At 42.2% G+C, this 19,271-nt stretch overlaps 1 protein-coding gene and 1 non-coding gene across 2 annotated transcripts in view; both read right to left on the bottom strand.

Moving 5' to 3' along the window:
* The window catches only part of PARD3B (par-3 family cell polarity regulator beta), a 994,526-nt gene that overhangs the window by 685,595 nt on the left and 289,660 nt on the right, over nucleotides 1-19,271 (bottom strand). The gene's annotated exons all lie outside the window — the stretch shown is intronic.
* TRNAS-GCU lies at nucleotides 2,735-2,816 on the bottom strand. Its single transcript has one exon. It is a non-coding gene; the product is annotated as a tRNA-Ser (tRNA).

The raw sequence follows: 19,271 nt of genomic DNA, 5'->3' as shown, positions 1-19,271 counted from the left end.
TTCTCTAATCCCAGAACAGTGCTGTATCCAAAACACACGATGAAAACATGTTTTTATGGAAGAACTGAGTGTGTATTCTTGGCAGGATGTTTTCTGGGGCTGGAAGTTCAATTGACAAAAATTGTCAGAATGTACATGATGGGAAGAAGAGAGCAAAAAAGGTACGGCATGTTTTATTCAACTAAAATGAACCCACCAAGTACAAAATAGATGGTTTGTCAGATCCAGACTGAGCCCCTTCCTTCCTCTCCCCCTCGTCCCCCTCTCCATCCCCCCATCTTACCTCCTTCCCTTCCCCACAGCACCTGTATATATGTATATATGTTTGTACATATTTTTTACTCTATTTATTTATTTATTTTATTTGTACATATCTATTCTATTTATTTTATTTTGTTAGTATGTTTGGTTTTGTTCTCTGTCTCCCCCTTTTAGACTGTGAGCCCACTGTTGGGTAGGGACTGTCTCTATATGTTGCCAATTTGTACTTCCCAAGCGCTTAGTACAGTGCTCTGCACATAGTAAGCGCTCAATAAATACGATTGATGATGATGATCCAAGCACTTACTACAGTGCTCTGCACACAGTAAGCACTCAATAAATACGATTGAATGAATGAATGAATGAATTAATTAATTAAAAGTTTGCCCTTAAACCGACTCATTATAAATTAAATGGCATGCACTGAGTTCTGAGTGTACATGACCTCATTTTACACATTAAAACCTAATTCATATAGGACTACAGGCCTACCTTTCATGTGGATTTTTTATAAGCTCTAACAATTCTAAATGGAGTTTTTCTCTCATTGAATTACTGAGGTTTGTGCAGTCCTCTGTACACAAATTAAAGCTGCCCTCCAAACAGCCACTTACAAGGGCAGGGGGTGGGGGGGAGGGGGGAATTTATGCCTGATGAGTTGTAAACCAAGGCTCAGCAAATGTTGGCTTAGTTCACCAATAAAGCAGAAATATCATTCATCAGGCTCTAGGCAGCTATAGTGGCACATGCACGGTAACCGCAAATGCTTAAAGACACACTTTATAGCAAGGGCGGCACCTCCCTGACATACCAAACACATTTTAGCAGAACCAAGTTACCACAACATTTGTTTGGACACCATCTTGGATATTAAACATACGTGCGAATAAACACAGAGTCCTGTTCCTTTGGATTCTATATTATGGATAACGCATGTCCCCTTGAATTCTTAGCAAATTTGGTCTTAGCGCGGCGATCTCTCCGAGGTGCTGTGTCTCCAGTGGAGCCGGCTAACAAATTAACAGGCCGTTTTCTTCACTGCTCCTCTGGGTTAGACCAAAGGAGTGTGGTGAGAATGAAGGCAAGAGGAAATGAGTGTTGAAGCAGCAGCAGAAAAAGCTCAATAAGGTGGTAGCAGGACAGTTGCAATGCATTTCCCCTAATATCTCAATGTCAGATGAAAGCCAGAAGCTAATGAGAACCATCAGGGCCTGAGTAGAAGAAGGAGGTGGCCTGCGGTCAAAAGGGAGAGGGGAGATGGGAGAGGCTTGGGGAGAATATAGGATTGCAACATTTATTTATATGTTTACATGGTACTAGGGGATAGAGAAAACTAAAGGACAGTGTAGTTTTAGACTTTATTATACTTCTAGACTCTGGACTGTAAGTTTCTTTGGGAGCAGGGAATGTATCTGCCAATTCTGTTGAAGTGTACTCTCTCAATAATAATAATAATAATAATGATCTCAAGTGATCAGTAGACTGCTAATACCATCAACTGATTAACTGAATTGGATCCGATCCTTGGACCATAAGGTGCCCCCAAATCTGAAGAGAGACCTCCCGGAGATCGCCACGAAAGGCGGTCTTGGGCCTTCTCTCTCACCTGCCTTGCGTCAATCAGTCAATGGTATTTACTGAGCATCTACTTTTTGCAGAGCACTCTAGTGAGTGCTCAGGAGAGTACAATACAATAGAGATGGTAGACCACGATCCCTGCCCACAAGGAGCTTACAGCCTAGTAGTGCTGTGAGGGATTCAAGCAGTGGTAGCACACGTGTTTGGTCTTCCAGCCCACTGGATCACCAAGCAAAGCCCACCGGTACCCCCTGCCACCCAACCGCTGTGGTATCTTGGGCCTTTGCATCTCAGTGTCAGATGAAATGGGTAGTGATCGTCTCTATATGCTGCTGACTTGTACTTCCCAAGCGCTAAGTACAGTGCTCTGCACACAATAAGCGCTCAATAAATATGATTGAATGAATGAATGAATGAAAGCCAGAAGCTAATGAGAGCCATCAGGGCCTGAGCAGGAAAAGGAGCAATTCTATCCACCCTGTTTTAACAGGTGATGGTGATCTCCCCAACATGGCAAAACAGAATAATAATAATAATAATAATAATGGCATTTATTAAGCACTTACTATGTGCATAGCACTGTTCTAAGTGCTGGGAAGGTTACAAGGTGATCAGGTTGTCCTACAGGGGGGCTCACAGTCTTAATCCCCATTTTACAGATGAAGCAATCAATCAATCAATCAATCAATCGAATTTATTGACCGCTTACTGTGTGCAGGGCACTGTACTAAGCGCTTGGGAAGTACAAGTCGGCAACACATAGAGACAGTCCCTACCCAACAGCGGGCTCACAGTCTAGAAGGGGAAAAAAACCACCTCAACACCTGCTCTCCCAGGTCCCACTCGCATCGACCTCGTGACTTTGGAACAAGTGGGGTGGAAAATAAGCTACTACCGACAAGGATGGGATTCAAACCCATACGTGCAGAGCACAGTGGATTAGCAGTCCATCGCCTTAACCACTTGGCCACCTCGCCACAGGTAACTGAGGCACAGTGAAGTGAAGTGACTTGACCAAAGTTACACAGCTAATTGGCGGAGCTGGCATTTGAACCCAAGACCTCTGACTCCAAAGCCCCCTCAAAAGCTCCCTAGAGTCACCCCCTTTTTCTCCTGACTGATGTTGAACTCCACACTAAGCAGTAATTCGTTCATTTCATACTGACAGCAAGCAGGTTCTTGTTCAATGAGAAGAATCATATTACCTAGTGGATAGAGCACAAGCCTGGGAGTCAGAAGGACCTGGGTTTTAATCCTCACCCCACCAACTGTCTGCCATGTGACCGTGAGCAAGTCACTTCACTTAGCTGTGCCTCAGTTTCCTCATCTGTAAAATTGGGATTAAGACTGTGAGTTCCATGCAGGACAGGGACTGTGTCCAATCTGACAACCTTGCATCTACCCCAGCACTCTGTATGGCAGGCACATAGTAAGCACTTAACAAATCCCATAAAAAGAAACTTGCTTTTCTCACCCTGCTTCTGGTCAGGTGGAAGTGACAATGAAACAATAAATGCATGACTTTAAGAGGAGGCAGTTCAAAATGATAAAAATTCAAAGCAGCTTTTGAAAAAGGGTAAAAGGTTTTGTCCTATAGCTACTCCTCTAACTTGATTTTTCTCTCTCATCCTGGATAAATCAGCAGGTAAGTAGGTAACCGTGGGATAAAAAAAGTTCTGGGGTCCAAGAGGGATCTTCAGGAAGAATGTGTTTTGTTTGGGTTTATGGTAGTTGCTTAGCACTTACTATGGGCCAGGCATTGTACTAAGTACTGAGGTAGATACAAATTGATCAGTTTGGACACAGTCCCTGTCCCACGTAGGGTTCACAGTCTTAATCCCCACTTTACAGATGAGGTACCTGAGGCCCAGAGAAGTTAAATGACTTGCCCTAGGTCACACAGCAGGCAAGTGGTGAAGCAACGTGGTATAGTGGAAAGAGCACGGGCATGGGTGTCAGAGGACGTGGGTTTCAATCCCGGCTCTGCCACTTATCTGCTGTATGACCTCGGGCAAGCCACTTCTTGGTGCCTCAATTACCTCAACTGTAAAATGGGGATTAAAACTGTGAGCCCACGTGGGACAACCTGATTACCTTGTATCTACCCCTGTGCTTAGAACAATGCTTGGCACATAGTCAGCGTTTAACAAATACTATTATTATTATTATTATTATTATTATTATTATTATTATTATTATTATTATGCGGCAGAGCCAGGATTAGAACCAAGCCCTTCCAATTCGCAGGCCTGTGCTCTATCCACTAGGGAAGTGGCTTCTCTGCCATCCGTGCAAAAAGGAATAAATGAAAGTAGGATCACCAAGCTGCTGGAGAGCTAAAATGAGGCCAACACGAGCAGGAGGCCAAACCACACAATGAAGCACAGAAGCGCAGAATCAAGCAACGCGGCATAGCAGGCGAGTGTTGGGAGCCCAAGACAGCTGGCAGACCCCTGAAATTTAGGGGAGAGGTGACTCCACTTGGTCAACAGAGAAAGGAATTACCTTTATGTACACACAGTGTGGAATAAAGTTTTTGGTAACATACAGGTTCCTTCAGCCAAATCCACATTAATTCATTCAATCGTATTTATTGAGTGCTTACTGTGTGCAGGAAGTACAAGTCGGCAACATATAGAGATGGTCCCTACCCAGCAACGGGCTCAAGGATCCCACTATGGGACTGAGCACCTTGGAAAATGACAGGTTGGGAGAAGCAGTCTGGCATAATGGACAGGGCTGGGAGTCAGAAGGACCGAGTTTCTAATCCCAGCTCTTCCTCATGTCTGCTGTATAACCTCAGGCAAGTCACTTCACTTCTCTGTGCCTCAGTTACCTCATCTGTAAAATGGGGACTGCTTGCCCTCTTCTTGCTACACCAGGGGCTAACAAAGTTTAAAAGGATTTAAGGCAGCAAGATACCTCAGCAGTTTATTGGATTATCCTGGAGGACTTTGCCGAATAGCAGGGTCAATGTTCCCAAAGACGGTAGTCATTCAAGCAACTGTTCCTCCCATGCTGTTTACATGTAAGGATATACTACTACTACTACTACTACTACTACTACTACTACTACTAATAATAATAATAATAATATTTATTAAGCACTTACTATGTGCAAAGCACTGTTCTAAGTGCTGGGGAGGTTAACAAGGTGATTAGGTTGTCCCACGGGGGAATCACAGTCTTCATCCCCATTTTACAGATGAGGTAACTGAGGCCCAGAGAAGTTAAGTGACTTGCCCAAAGTCACACAGCTGATAAGTGGTGGAGCCAGGATTTGAACCCATGACCTCTGGCTCCAAAGCCCAGGTTCTTTCCACTGAGCCACGCTGATAAACTCTTTTTCTGTTCCTTTAAGGGCATATTTTTGGTCTTGGCTCTGCCTCTTGGAGTCCAGACCTTCATGATGATTTTTGCTCAAGGGAAGCAGCCCCTCTCCAATAGCTACTTACCGGCAGATTATAGCAGCAGCCAGATGAGCCAAGCTAAGTCATTTGGTTTGAGCCAGTGCTTACTGTGTCTCTAGGTCATTTCTTCTGCCTTCTTTTATAAGCCAGGTGCAACCAAAAGCCAGCAGTTTGATGACTGCTCCAAAAAAATAAAAACCTGAATCTTCACAGTAGGCTTCAAGTAAGTCCTTAGTTTTCTTCTCCCCACATAACATAAACCAAATTCTTTCATTCTTTCCATTACCTTTTATCTTGATAATTATCCTTGAGATTCTTCTCTGAATTCATTATCCTTAGAATTAAAATTACGCAGAGTCTAATACTGTGGTAGGACTCACGTGAAGACTTTATTTGTCTCAACAGATGTTCTTAAAGAGATTATTCTGGTTTGTCTAGATCAAGAATTTAGTTCATCAAAACTAATTTTCTATTTTGATCTTTATTTGTTTTAGCATAAAGGATTTGGAAAACCTCCAGCAAGACATGGAAAAACCCCACTTGCCTGGGAGAGGCACACATTGTTTTTTTCAATTGAGCAGTTATTATTTACCATCTTATCCCCATTTTACAGATGAGAAACTGAGGCTTGAAGAGGTTGAGTGACTTGTCCAATATCACACAGCAGTCCAGTGGTAAAGGTGGGACCGGAACCTGGGTCTCCTGGCCCATGCTCTTTCCACAAGGCCACTCTGACTCTAGACTGTAAGCTCATTATGGGCAGGGAATATGTCTGTTACATTGCTATATTATACTCTCCCAAGCACTTAGCTCAGTGCTCAGTAAGCTCTCAATAAATACGACTGACTCCCGTATGTCTTCTGTGCACTCCAGTACATCCCAGTGTAAACAAGATTTTTACTGAACCAAAATCAACAAATGTCAACACATCAGGGGAAAAAAATGAGGAGGGAAAGAAAACAACTGGTGTGCTGCGTCAGATAGCCCTGAAAGAAAATTCTATTTTATAAGTACCAGAGCATGGCAAAGTGAGGCAGTGGAATCTGTTTTTGCAGTTGTGCGCTGCCTTTTAAACTTGCCTGAAATTATTATTATTCTGCACAGGGAAAGCAGAAGAGAGAGAACTATTTAACTTGTCCAAACAAGGCAGCACCTACTACAGTACTCTGTACCCTTTGGGCAACCAATAAATAATTGTTGACTGCCAGCCTTGCCCGAAGTCTAAAGAAAACCATTCGCTGTCGGATGCAAAGCATCCTTAACTAATGAACCCAAGCTTTCACAAAACGTTATTAAATATACAGTGTTCCTCTGAAAATTTTTTTAAAAATATTTACAACCCTCAAAAGATCTGTTCTAACTAATGGGCTGATTTTAAAATCATGCACCATTTGCCCTACCTCTCACAATTTATGGCAGGCTCTGGACAGGTACAACCGCCTTTTAAAACCGGCAGCCTGTGACAGGAGAGAGCTTTATCCAATGGTAAAATGATGCTATAAATCTTCAGAAGCCATCCTGTGCTAAATGATATTCTGAGGACTCCAAGACTCTGGAAAAAAGAAACCATTAGAGCTAGAGGAATCACCACAACCTGACTTACATGCACTGTGAGTGACCCTGTGTCACAGCAGGAGGAAAGTATAGTTGTAGGAAGGCTCACCACAGCAACCTGGCAACAGCTGCATGGACCTGTTGCTGACTTAGGAACCATGTAGTGTTTTTTCCACATTAAAAGTTGGAGAAAGTCAGGGCTAAATTATTGTCATTTTCAACACTGTCCCTGACGGTACCACTGAATGCAAGCCAATGACATATCATTCCCAGCCACTCTTCAAGATGCCAAAATAATGTGCCGTCTGATGACTTATTAAAGGCCAGAGAGGCAAGCGTGTTTCTGGGATGCTTTTGACAATTCAACACAATGGCTGGGTCTACATGGCCCTGGCCTTTGGCTGCTGGACTATCATTTATGATAGAACTGGCTAACAAGAGCCATTTGATATATTTGCTCTAGTTGACTGAGAGCGAGCTGATCTAATCATAAATTACTGTATTGTCTTTCGTGGACGGAATTCACTATGTGATATGACTCATTCAACCGCCTTGACTTGGGTTCAGAGAAGATTATCTTCTTTCATTACAAGGCAGATTATTGAAAGAATGACTCTGTTGGCACTTTGAAATACAGTATAATCCTTTGATTTCAGGTGAGGTCAGGTTTTACCAAATATTTACGAGATTTACAAAGACTATTGGGAATTTTCAGCCTGGCTTTCATCTGTATTTTATATCAAAACTATTTTACTAATAAAATTACATAAGAAAGGTGAGCTATATTATAATAATTCATTCAAAAGTTTATCCATCAAGTTATATGCCAAGGGACGGTCTTAAGGAATCTAAAAAGACATAGACAATAAACAGAATGCAGAGCAGCTCCAAAGCATCTATGCATTTGAATTTACTATTGACTCTCATTCTTCCATAGTATCATTTCAAAAGATAGTGTTGGTCACACGCAACTTTGAAATTTGACTGACTGAAATAGGAAAATACTTTTAGGCCTTTTTGGAATGCTGTGCAGCTATATTACAAGAGCATGGAAGGGCATTACAAAAAAACAATGAATGAAATCTCTAAATACTAGCCTGGTTATATATAAATATTTTATTCTAATATTAAACAATAAATTTAATAGTGAATAATATTTGGAATTGGTAGGTTTGTGTTTTAGCCTTATTGTGCAATATATCCATAATAGCATCACCATCTGTATTTAATGGGAACCCATTGAGTATAGGCACATAGGGAACGAATACCAAGCTAAGTTGAGGCCCTGCTCTTAAGGAGCTTGCAATCTAGAAAGAAATAAAAGGACCTATAAATTGATGAAAAAACAGGTGAAAAGAGAGTGGGACTAGAAAAATAAACTCAGGTAGATTAAAAAAAACCATAAGTAACCAAACATAAGTAACCAAAGTGTGCAACCAAGAGTCGAGATGGGTAAAAAGCAGGAGCAGGGAGGTGAAGGTTTTTCTCCTTATGGAAGTGGTGTTTCCGAAGGACTTAGAAAGAGGGGAATATGGCTTGGTCTAGCAGAAAAAAGTACAAGTCTGGGAGTCATAGAACCTACCTGGGTTCTAACCCTAGCTCTGCCACTTGCCAGCACACTTAGCTTTTCTGAGCCCCAGTTTCCTCATCTGTAAAATAGAGATTGAATATCTGTTCTCCCTCCTATTTAGACTGTGAACCCGCTGGTGGACAGGGACTGTCTCTCATCTGATTGCCTTATCTTCCTTAACACAGAGTAAGTGCTGAACAAATGCCATTATTATTATCATTATTATTATTTTATTATTATTATTCAGGGAAGATGCTTCAGGTGGGAGAAAGAGTTAATGAATCACTACCAGAAGAATTGAGAGTGAGAATTAGGTTTGTTTGGAAGAAACACCAAGATGTAGTGAGAAAAGAGACAAGTTAAACAAAGCAGATTCAGAGACAACTTATGGCAGCCTTGAAACTGAGGGTTGGGAGTTTCTGGTGTTGAATGAGAAGTAATGGATTGTGACTGGAGACTTTTGAAGGTAAGAGTGATATGCAGGACACTAACACAGCATAAGACAATCAGATTTTTGCCCAAACTAACACACTTCTTTTTTTCTAGCATCCCCCCAATTTTTGTTGTCATTAATAACAAACCCTGGAAATTCTCCTGTTTGGTTTTTTTAACCTAAAGAAGGGATATGAAGGACTACGGTCTTTGAATAAAAAGTGCACACTGAATGAATCACAGAAATATTATTTTTCTGACATAGGCTAATATGAGAAATCCAGTGAATTATAACGAAAAAAGATACCGCAACTTAGGTAATAGCTGAAATAATAATAATAATAATAATAATAATAATAATAGCATTTGTTCAGCACTTACTATGGGTCAAGCACTGTTCTAAGAGCTGGGATAGATACAGGGTAATCAGGTTGTACCACATGGAGGCTCACACTTTTAATCCTCATTTTACAGATGAGGCAACTGAGGCACAGAAAAGTTAAGTGACTTTCCCAAGGTCACACAGCAAACAAGTGGCTGAGGTGGGATTAGAACCCACGTCCTCTGACTCCCAAGCCCGTGCTCTTTCCACAAAGCCATGCAGTCATTAATGGCTCTATTAATGACACGTGAATACTTTGCAGAAATATAACTGTTCTGCTATAGTTTGCCAAAGTGATTTTTATTTGGGTGCAAAACAGACAGGTTTGTGGCCTAGTGGATAGAACATGGGCCCGGGAGTCAGAAGGGCCTGAGTTCAAATCCCGGTTCCACCACTTGTCTGCTGTGTGACCTGGGCAAGTCACTTAACTTGTCTGTGCCTCAGTCCCCTCATCTGTAAAATGGAGAATAAAAAGGTGAGCCCCATGTGGGTAAAGTCCTTCTAGACTGTGAGCCTGTTGTTGGGTAGGATTGTCTCTGTTGTGGAATCGTACTTTCCAAGTGCTTAGTACAGTGCTCTGCATGCTGTAAGTGCTCAATAAATATGATTGAATGAATATGGGATATGGACTATGTCCAAGCTGATTATCTTGTACCTACTCCACCGATTAGTAATAATAATAATAATAATGATGGCATTTATTAAGCGGTTGCTATGTGCAAAGCACTGTTCTAAGCACTGGGAAGGTTACAAGGTGCTTGGTTGTTCCACGGGGGGCTCACAGTCTTAATCCCCATTTTACAGATGAGGTAACTGAGGCACAGAGAAGTTAAGTGACTTGCCCAAAGTCACACAGCTGACAATTGGCAGAGCTGTGATTTGAACCCATGACCTCTGACTCCAAAGTCCATGCTCTTTTCCACTGAGCCACGCTGCTTAGTACAGTGCCTTGCACTTGGTAATAACTTGACAAATACCATTGGAAAAAAAAAGTTTACTTGAGAAAGATAATTGTGGGCAGGGAACATGTTTAAGAATGCTATTATACCATAATCTCCCAAGCATTTAGTACCCTCTGCACACAGTAAGCGTTCAATACATACAACTGATTGTTTGAATCATTCAGGCTCCTTGCCTCTTTCTTAGGCCACCTGATCATACCTCCACCAAAGGTGGATCTGGGGAAGAAAAAGAGATGGCACACAAACCAATATATTTTGCCATTCTGATAACTGATAAAAAGGTTAGGTGGAGGTAAAAATTATTCGTTAAATTGTGGACCTGAGATGATCTTTTCATTTCAATAAGCCAGGATACATCTTTCTCATCAACTTGGAAAAGGTTTGAAAGTTGGTGCAGTTTGGTCACATTACCCATAACTCAGAATTAGCAATTGGGAAAGTATTCAATTAAAGGAACATCAATATTTCCATTCTCCGAAATTGGTATAAATTGAGAGCAAAGTTTTCCTGAGCTGCCAGCTTTTCTAAAAGGAAATATTTTTTTTTCCTCCTACTCTGTTTCCCTCTTGGGAAAACTTCAATAAAATGCAGAGTCCTGAAACTCTTAAAGGTTTCTCAAAGGTCATGTGGTCTTTAAAAGCCCTATCAATAAATCTGCTCACAGAATTTGCTCAGACGTATTTATCCAACTGATTCTAAGGAATTTGGATAAACCACTACATTTTCTAAAAAATACTGGCTCTCAAATGAGATATCAAAACATGGAGGTTTAGGAAAAATATTTTGACTTGACATCTTAATACAGCAGTACTGCAAAAACAATACAAGTAAAAGCAACATTTCCAGAGATAGTGACGACTTTAACAGAAACAACCAAAAATCCTGTCAAAGACAGTAACTCATTTCTGCAATCAGCCCAAAGCAGACATCCCATTACTGCTTTGCCCATTATGTCTTTTCAGAGAATTATTCACCAGCTAAAATAGCCAAGTCAGTTGACAATGTGAAGTAGAGATTGCTGCAGAACTGTTTCCGTAACTATTGACATGTAAGCTGAATGTCAATATGAGTATTCTGTCACCTCTAAGGCAAAAAAAAATTCTAAAGCTCTATCGCATTTCACATACAATTAATGTGACATTAGCTTTTGTATGATATTAAACAAAGGATTCCTTGACTGAACAGCCTGTGGATCAATATTTGTGAATGACCAAATGTTCAAAAATTCTCCAGGCTCCTCTTTATGTCAAGCAGTCCAACAGTAGCATTACACATTCAGGATGTGTGCATGCCTTCTACTTATACAGAATAAATTCTAAAAATGAACGTTCCAAATGTTGCTGTAATGGGATTACTAGAAACCCAAATTAAAAGCAGGATTCAAATGTAACACTGAAAAATTCATTCCCAAGTCATTCTCTATCATCTCTTTTCTTTCTTCACTAAACCCAAGAGATGTCACTACAAGTTAGGGTAAATGTTTAAGCCTCATTTTGTTCCAAAATTGGATGGGGAATCAAGGCTGCCATGCAATGAATTCCATATGTGATCTTGAACAAGTTTCCCTGGGCCTCAGTTTAGCCATTGGCAAAATATAACTTTCCACCTGATATTTGTAAGGAATATTACAGGGATTGACGATATTGGTCCTACTATGGAGAAGGAAATTGAGATTATATGACTCATTCTTAAATGTGAATGCATTCTTCTAAGCTATTAACTTGGTCAAATATCACTCCAGGAGCAACACAGAGCTGAATGCGGTCACCAAATCCTGCTACCTAAGCAATTCTCAATCTACTATTCAAAGATAGAAAAAGAGGTGAAAAACTGCATCAAATCCATCAGTTTGCCAGTGGCAAGACTGGCAGTAGCTGGCAACAGCAGTTGAAATGTCCTACTAAAAATCTCTAAATTTGAAGGAGTGATTGTGTCTGTTTATTGTTATATGGCACTCTCCCAAGTGCTTAGTATAGTGCTCTGTACACATAAAGAGCTCAATAAATATAATTGCCTGAGTGACTGACAGTGGTGTGGCATAGTTGAAAGGCCACAGGCCTGGGGGTTTGGGACTCAGAAGCCCTGGGCCTCAATCCTGGCTCTGCCATGTGACCACTCTGTATGCCACTTCATTTCTCTGTGTTTCAGTTTCCTCATCTGCAAAATGGGGATTCAATACCTGTTCCCTCTCCGACTTAGATTGTAAACTCTATATGGGACAGGGACTGCATCTGATCTGTTTACAATGTCTCTAACTTCTTAATGTTATTCACTGAGCATGTACTGTGTGCAGAGCACTGTACCAAGCACCTGGGAGAGCACAATATGGTGGAGTTGGTAGACCCATTCCCTGCCACAAGGAGCTCACAGTCTAGAGTTCAAGCTTACGTATAGCCCACTCGTTCTATTATTAGTATTCATTCATTCATTCAATCGTATTTATTGAGCTCTTACTGTGTGCAGAGCACTGTATTAAGCACTTGGGAAGTACAAGTCGGCAACATATAGAGACGGTCCCTACCCTACAACGGGCTCACAGTCTAGAAGGGGGAGACACACAACAAAACAAAACATGTAGACAGGTGTCAAAATCATCAGAACAAAGAGAATTATATGCACATCATTACCAAAATAAATAGAATAGTAAATATGTACAAGTAAAATAAATAGTAATAAATCTGTATAAATATATACAAGTGCTGTGGGGAGGGGAAGGAGGAAGGGCAGGGGAGATGGGGAGGAGGACAGGAAAAAGGGGGCTCAGTCTGGGAAGGCCTCCTGGAGGAGGGGAGCTCTCAGTAGGGCTTTGAAGGGAGGAAGAGAGCGAGCTTGGCGGATGTGTGGAGGGAGGGCATTCCGGGCCAGGGGAAGGATGTGGGCCAAGGGTTGATGGCGGGACAGGTGAGAACGAGGCACAGTGAGGAGACAGGGACTGCATCTGATCTGATTACAGTGTCTCTATCCCAGAGCTTAGAACAGTGCTTGGCACACTGTAAGTTTTTAATGTTATTAATAGAGCATGTCCTGTGTGCAGAGCACTGTACCAAGCACATGGGAGAGTGCAATATGATGGAATTGGTAGACCCATTCCCTGCCACAAGGAGCTTACAGTCTAGAGTATGAGCTTACCTACAGTCCACTCGTTCTGTTATTATTAGGTAGACTAACTTTCTAAATGGCTGGGAGACCTGAACCTGCTACAGAAGACACATCAGCTTCCACCACCTGTGTTACAATCTCATCACCTTCTCCTCACTGTACCTCGTTCTTGCCCGACCTGCCGTCGACCCCCCGGCCCACGTCCTCCCCCGGGCCTGGAATGCCCTCCCTCCGCACATCCACCAAGCTAGCTCTCTTCCTCCCTTCAAAGCCCTACTGAGAGCTCAACTCCTCCAGGAGCCCTTCCCAGATTGAGCTCACTTTTTCCTCTCTTCCTCCCCATCACCCATGCCCTACCTCCTTCCCCTCCCCACAGCACCTGTTTATACGTTTCTACAGATTAATTAATCTATTTTACTTGTACACATTTACTATTCTATTTATTTTGTTAATGATGTGCATTTAGATTTAATTCTATTTGTTCTGATGACTTGACACCTATCCACATGTTTTGTTTTGTTGTCTGTCTCCCCCTTCTAGACTGTGAGCCCATTGTTGGGTAGGGACCGTCTCTAAATGTTGCCAACGTGTACTTCCCAAGCACTTAATACAGTACTCTGCACACAGTAAGTGCTCAATAAATACAACTGAATGAATGAATCACCAGGTGATAAAACAGAATGGGATGTAATCGCTAATAACAAAGTACTGACCAAGGCAAAGTTCATCAGAACATACACTCACAGCATAGGACATGTGAGGAGAATGGATGATACCAGCCATTAGTGAGTTCTAATCCTGGCTCCGCCACTTGTCAGCTTTGGGCAAGTCACTTCATTTCTCTGTGCCTCAGTTCCCTCATCTGTAAAATGGGGATTAAGACTGTGAGCCCCACGTGGGACAACCTGATTACCTTGTATCTCCCCCAGCATTTAGAACAGTGCTTGGGAGAAGCAGCATGGCTCAAGGGAAAGAGCACAGCATTGGAGTCAGAGCTCATGGGTTCAAAACCTGACTCCACCACTTAGCTGTGTGACTTTGGGCAAGTCACTTCACTTCCCTGTGCCTCAGTTCCCTCATCTGTAAAATGGGGATTAAGACTGTGAGCCCCACGTGGGACAACCTGATAACCTTATATCTACCCTAGCACTTAGAACAGTGCTTGGCACATAGTAAGTGTTTAACAAAAACCATCATTAGTATTATTATTATTACCAAGAGATTCAGGCAGCTTACCTTTCCTCCTCTCAGATGAATCTTATTCTCCCAAGCACTTGGTACAGTGCTCTGTGCCCAGTAGGTGCTCAATAAATATGACTGAAAGAATTAATCTTTCCCCACAGCCAGCCAGTAGCAGAAGAGGGGGAGAGATGAGGTTACCTCTCGCATGCTCCGCTGCCAGTCTGACCTCAGGGTTACATGGACAACAGTTGCCACTGCTATTGGAGGTGGCTCCCGAGAGTTTACCACGTTCTGGGAAACCGCACACAAAATCCCCAGAGAAAAGGTTCTGACAGTGGCAGCATGGGTAGGCCCAGAGTAGGGGCTGGGGTGATAGAAGTACAGACAAGAGAAGGCTAGAATGGGCCGCATCCCTCTCCTCCTGCCAGTTGGCCGTCCTCCGTGAGCTACAGATCACCTTACCCAAAGCTTCCTGCAAAGGCCATTCTCCCAGGACACTCTGTTTAAGGTGAAACTGATAGCACAATTCCTGTTCCTGCAACTGAAGAGCTGATTTGTCTCATGAGGACATTTAACTTGGCTGATGAGCAGATTCTTTCTTTTGAATATAGGGATAGTTAACAGTATCTGCCACGCAATGGTAGACTCTGAAGCCCCACTAGACTGGAAGTCAGTCAGTCAGTAAATCATATTTATTGAGGGCTTTCTTTGGGGAACACATTGTACTAAGTGCTTGGGAGAGTACAACAAAACAATATAACAGACATTCCCTGCCCACAACAAGCTTACCGTCTGGGGGGGGGGGGGGGAACAGACATTTATATAAATAAATTTCAGACATGTGCATAAGTTCTGTGGGCATATGACCATAAATAAGCTCCTTGTGGGCATGGAATAGGTTTACCAAACATGACCATATTATCCTCTCCCAAGCACCTGGTACAGTGCTCAGCACACAGTAAGCACTCAACAAATACCACTGATTGATTGATAACAAATGTTTCTACCTATCTCCCAAAGATAGGACAAAATTTTGCAGAACGGTTAAAAGTACAACTGATGGTTCTAATTGAGCTCTTACTTGGTGAAGGGTGCACTTGGAAAAGTTCAATAGAAGTTGAGGTTGTATGGATTGTGACTAAAAGTAATGCCTGTTTTTCTCTTCTTGAAAAAGAAAGGCTGATCTCAAGATATGCTGATTGCCAGGTACTGGACTATTTGCAGAGCCATCAACTGGCATGATTAAACTGGGGCTGAAGGGTCACTTTTGCAAATGTACTATTTACTTTCAATTAAGCCGGTTCAAAGCTCAAAAATTTTAACTATAGCAATTGTGGAAAAATGGTAGACGAACAGCCAGCATACCTCTCACCAATTATAATGAAATCCCGATTCCTGATGGAATTTCATGATGTACTGAGGTCTGATTCATAGAACATACATACACTTATATCTGGTTTACAGAACAGCTTTCTAGTCTTTTTTCAAGACACCACACTTCATCTACATTGTTTAAAGCAATTGCAATGAGACTTTTCAAGGATAGGCAGTAAAAAAATTCTGTCAAAAAGAGGAATGCTTCTAGTCTATGAAATTATGCACACTTCATAAACCATTTTTTAAAAATATCAGTTCAGAACACGTCCAGGTTACTGCGGCAGTATATCCCCTCGATTACTGCATTGCTGCAATGGTTTACACAATGTCAATAGAATCTGTGAATATGCAAATATTTTTCTTGAATTTCTTAATCAACTTCAAATTCTTTCATCATCTAATGCATTCTACACCTAAAAATTGACACTGTGCCTGTCCTGCATGTGAAACTGACATTAGGATTGGCTCAGCAGGGCCTTGGTGTATAAAACAAATATAAACAAGAATTACCCTTAACTGAGTTGAGGAGGGAACCCTAGCCATGTAAGAATAAAGAGAAAACTTGATAGTCAATTTCTGATTGTTAGGGGGTAATGTATCACATTTGTCTCTTTTTCACAGTTCTCCTAAGGTTGTTATTTTATGCAGGTGTGAATTGATCTTGGTATGATGGCTGGAAAATGTATAATTACCAGATCAATCGAGTGCCCAGTTTCATCCAAGAAATATAATGCCATAGGTGGAGAAAGAGAAAGTCTGCCTACAAAGCAGACAAGCACCATGGTCTAATGGGGAGAGCACAGGTCTGGTAGTTAGAAGACCTCCTGGCTCTGCCACTTTCCTGCTGCATGACTTTGGGTGAGTCACTTAACTTTTCTTTGCCTCAGTTTCCTCATTGGTAAAATGGGGGTTCAATACCTGTTTTCCTTCCTACGTATAGACCGTGAGCTTCATGTGGGACAGGGACTGTGTCCAATCTGATTAAGGTGTATCTCCCCCAGAGCTTAGAACAGTACTGGACACATAGTAAGCACTTAACAAATACCACTTTAAAAAAAATTCCTTCCCCACCAGCATGTATAGAACACACATAGACTCTCTGTTTCCTGCGTCCCATCACCTCCCAGTTGGGCAAACTCTTGTGGGACGGGGACTTTGTCCAACCTGATTAAGGTGTATCTACCCCAGAGCTTAGAACAGTGCTTAACACATAGTAAGCACTTAACAAATACCACTTCAAAGAAAAATTCCTTCCCTACCAGCATATATAGAACATACATAAACTCTCTGTTTCCTGCATCCCATCACCTCCCAGTTGGGCAAACTCTTGTGGGACGGGGATGGTGTCCAACCTGATTAAGGTGCATCTCCCCCAGAGCTTAGAACACTGCTTGACACATAGTAAGCACTTAACAAATGCCACTTAAAAAACAATTCCTTCCCTACCAGCACATATAGGACATACAAAGACTCTCTGTTTCCTGCATCCCATCATTCATTCATTCATTCAGTCGTATTTATTGAGCACTTACTCTGTGCAGAGCACTGTACTAAGAGCTTGGGAAGTACAAGTTGGCAACATACAGAGATGGTCCCTACCCAACAGTGGGCTCACAGTCTAGAAGGGGGAGACAGAGAACAAAACATATTAACAGAATAAAATTAATGGAATAAATATGTACAAATAAAATAGAGTAATAAATGCATACAAACATATATGCATATATACAGGTGCTGTGGGGAGGGGAAGGAGGTAAGGCAGGGGGGATGGGCAGGGGGAGGAGGGGGAGAGGAAGGAGGGGGCTCAGTCTGGAAGGCCTCCTGGAGGAGGTGAGCTCTCAATAGGGCTTTGAAGGGAGGAAGAGAGCTAGTTTGGCAGATGTGCGGAGGGGGGTCATTCCAGGCCAGGGGGATGACGTGGGCCGGGGGTCGACAGCGGGACAGGTGAGAACGAGGCAGGGTGAGGAGATTAGCGGCAGAGGAGTGGAGGGTGCAGGCTGGGCGGTAGAAGGAGAGAAGGGAGGAAAGGAGAGAAGGGAGGAGAGGTAGAAGGGGGCGAGGGGATGGAGAGCCTTGAAGCCCAGGATGAGGAGTAACCCAACGCTTAGAACAGTGTTCGGCAAATAGTAAGCGCTTAACAAATACCATGATTATCATTATTATTACAGTGCTCTGCACACAGTAAATCCCACTGACTGATAGATTAAGTTCTTTGGTGATGCGGAGTGGATGGGGTGTTGAGGTGGCAATTGAGAGACGTGAAGTGGGTAGATTGAAGTGACTAAAGGTCCTCTATTCATTTCATTCATTCATTCATTCAATCGTATTTAATGAGTGCTTGCTGTTCATTCAAATTGTATTTATCGAGCACTTACTGTGTGCAGAGCACTGTACTAAGCACTTGGGAAAGTACAAGTTGGCAACATATAGAGACGGTTCCTACCCAACAGCGGGGTCACAGTCTAGAAGGGGGAGACAGACAACAAAACAAAACATATTAACAAAATAACATAAATAGAATAGTAAATACGTACAAGTAAAATAGAGTAATAAATATGTACAAACATATATACCGGTGCTGTAAGGTGAGGGTGGGGGATGGGGAGGGGGAGGAGGGGATATCCTCTAGAGGATATGTGATCTCAGAAGGATCACAAAGATGGAGAGAGCTGTGGTCAGGCACTGAAGTTTATAATACAGTATAAAAGAATAAACTATTGAGCAGCGTGGCTCAGTGGAAAGAGCACAGGCTTTGGAGTCAGAGGTCATGGGTTCAAATCCCAGCTCCGCCAACTGTCAGTTGTGTGGCTTTGGGCAAGTCACTTAACTTCTCTGTGCCTCAGTTCCCTCATCTGTAAAATGGGGATGAATACTGCGAGCCCCAGGTGGGACAATCTGATCACCTTGTATCCTCTCCAGCACTTAGAACAGTGCTTTGCACATAGTAAGCGCTTAACAAAATGTCATTATTATTATTATTATTGAGCTCCAAGAGCAGAATAATCATGACAACAATAAATGAGTGAAAACACCCAAGAATAAAAACTACAGTACAGCATCAATGAAGGTGGAGGACCATAACATACGGTCGAGCCTCAGCCTGGGAGTCAGAAGGTCATGGGTTCTAATCCTGACTTTGCCACTTGTCTGCTGTGGGGCCTCGGGCAAGTCACTTCACTTCTCTGTGACTCAGTTACCTCTTCTGTAAAATGGGGATTAAGACTGTGAGTCCCATGCGGAACAACCTCATTACCTTGTATCTGCTCCAGGATTTAGAACAGTGCTTGGCACAAAGTAAGCACTAAACAAACACCATCATTATTATTTACTGACTACCAACCAGAAACATTACTGTCATGACAGTTTTGGGAAAATAATACTGAAAAGACTAACCCACAGAGTAGAGTCAAAATACTGAAGATGAAGCCCAAAGAGGTAAGAAATATAAAGTTTAAAGGCAAATA

The sequence above is a fragment of the Tachyglossus aculeatus genome, chromosome 7 (assembly GCF_015852505.1).
Source record: "Tachyglossus aculeatus isolate mTacAcu1 chromosome 7, mTacAcu1.pri, whole genome shotgun sequence".
Classification (NCBI taxonomy): domain Eukaryota; kingdom Metazoa; phylum Chordata; class Mammalia; order Monotremata; family Tachyglossidae; genus Tachyglossus; species Tachyglossus aculeatus.
The sequence above is the reverse complement of the archived record's forward strand: the minus strand, read 5'-3'. Positions and strand labels throughout refer to the sequence as shown.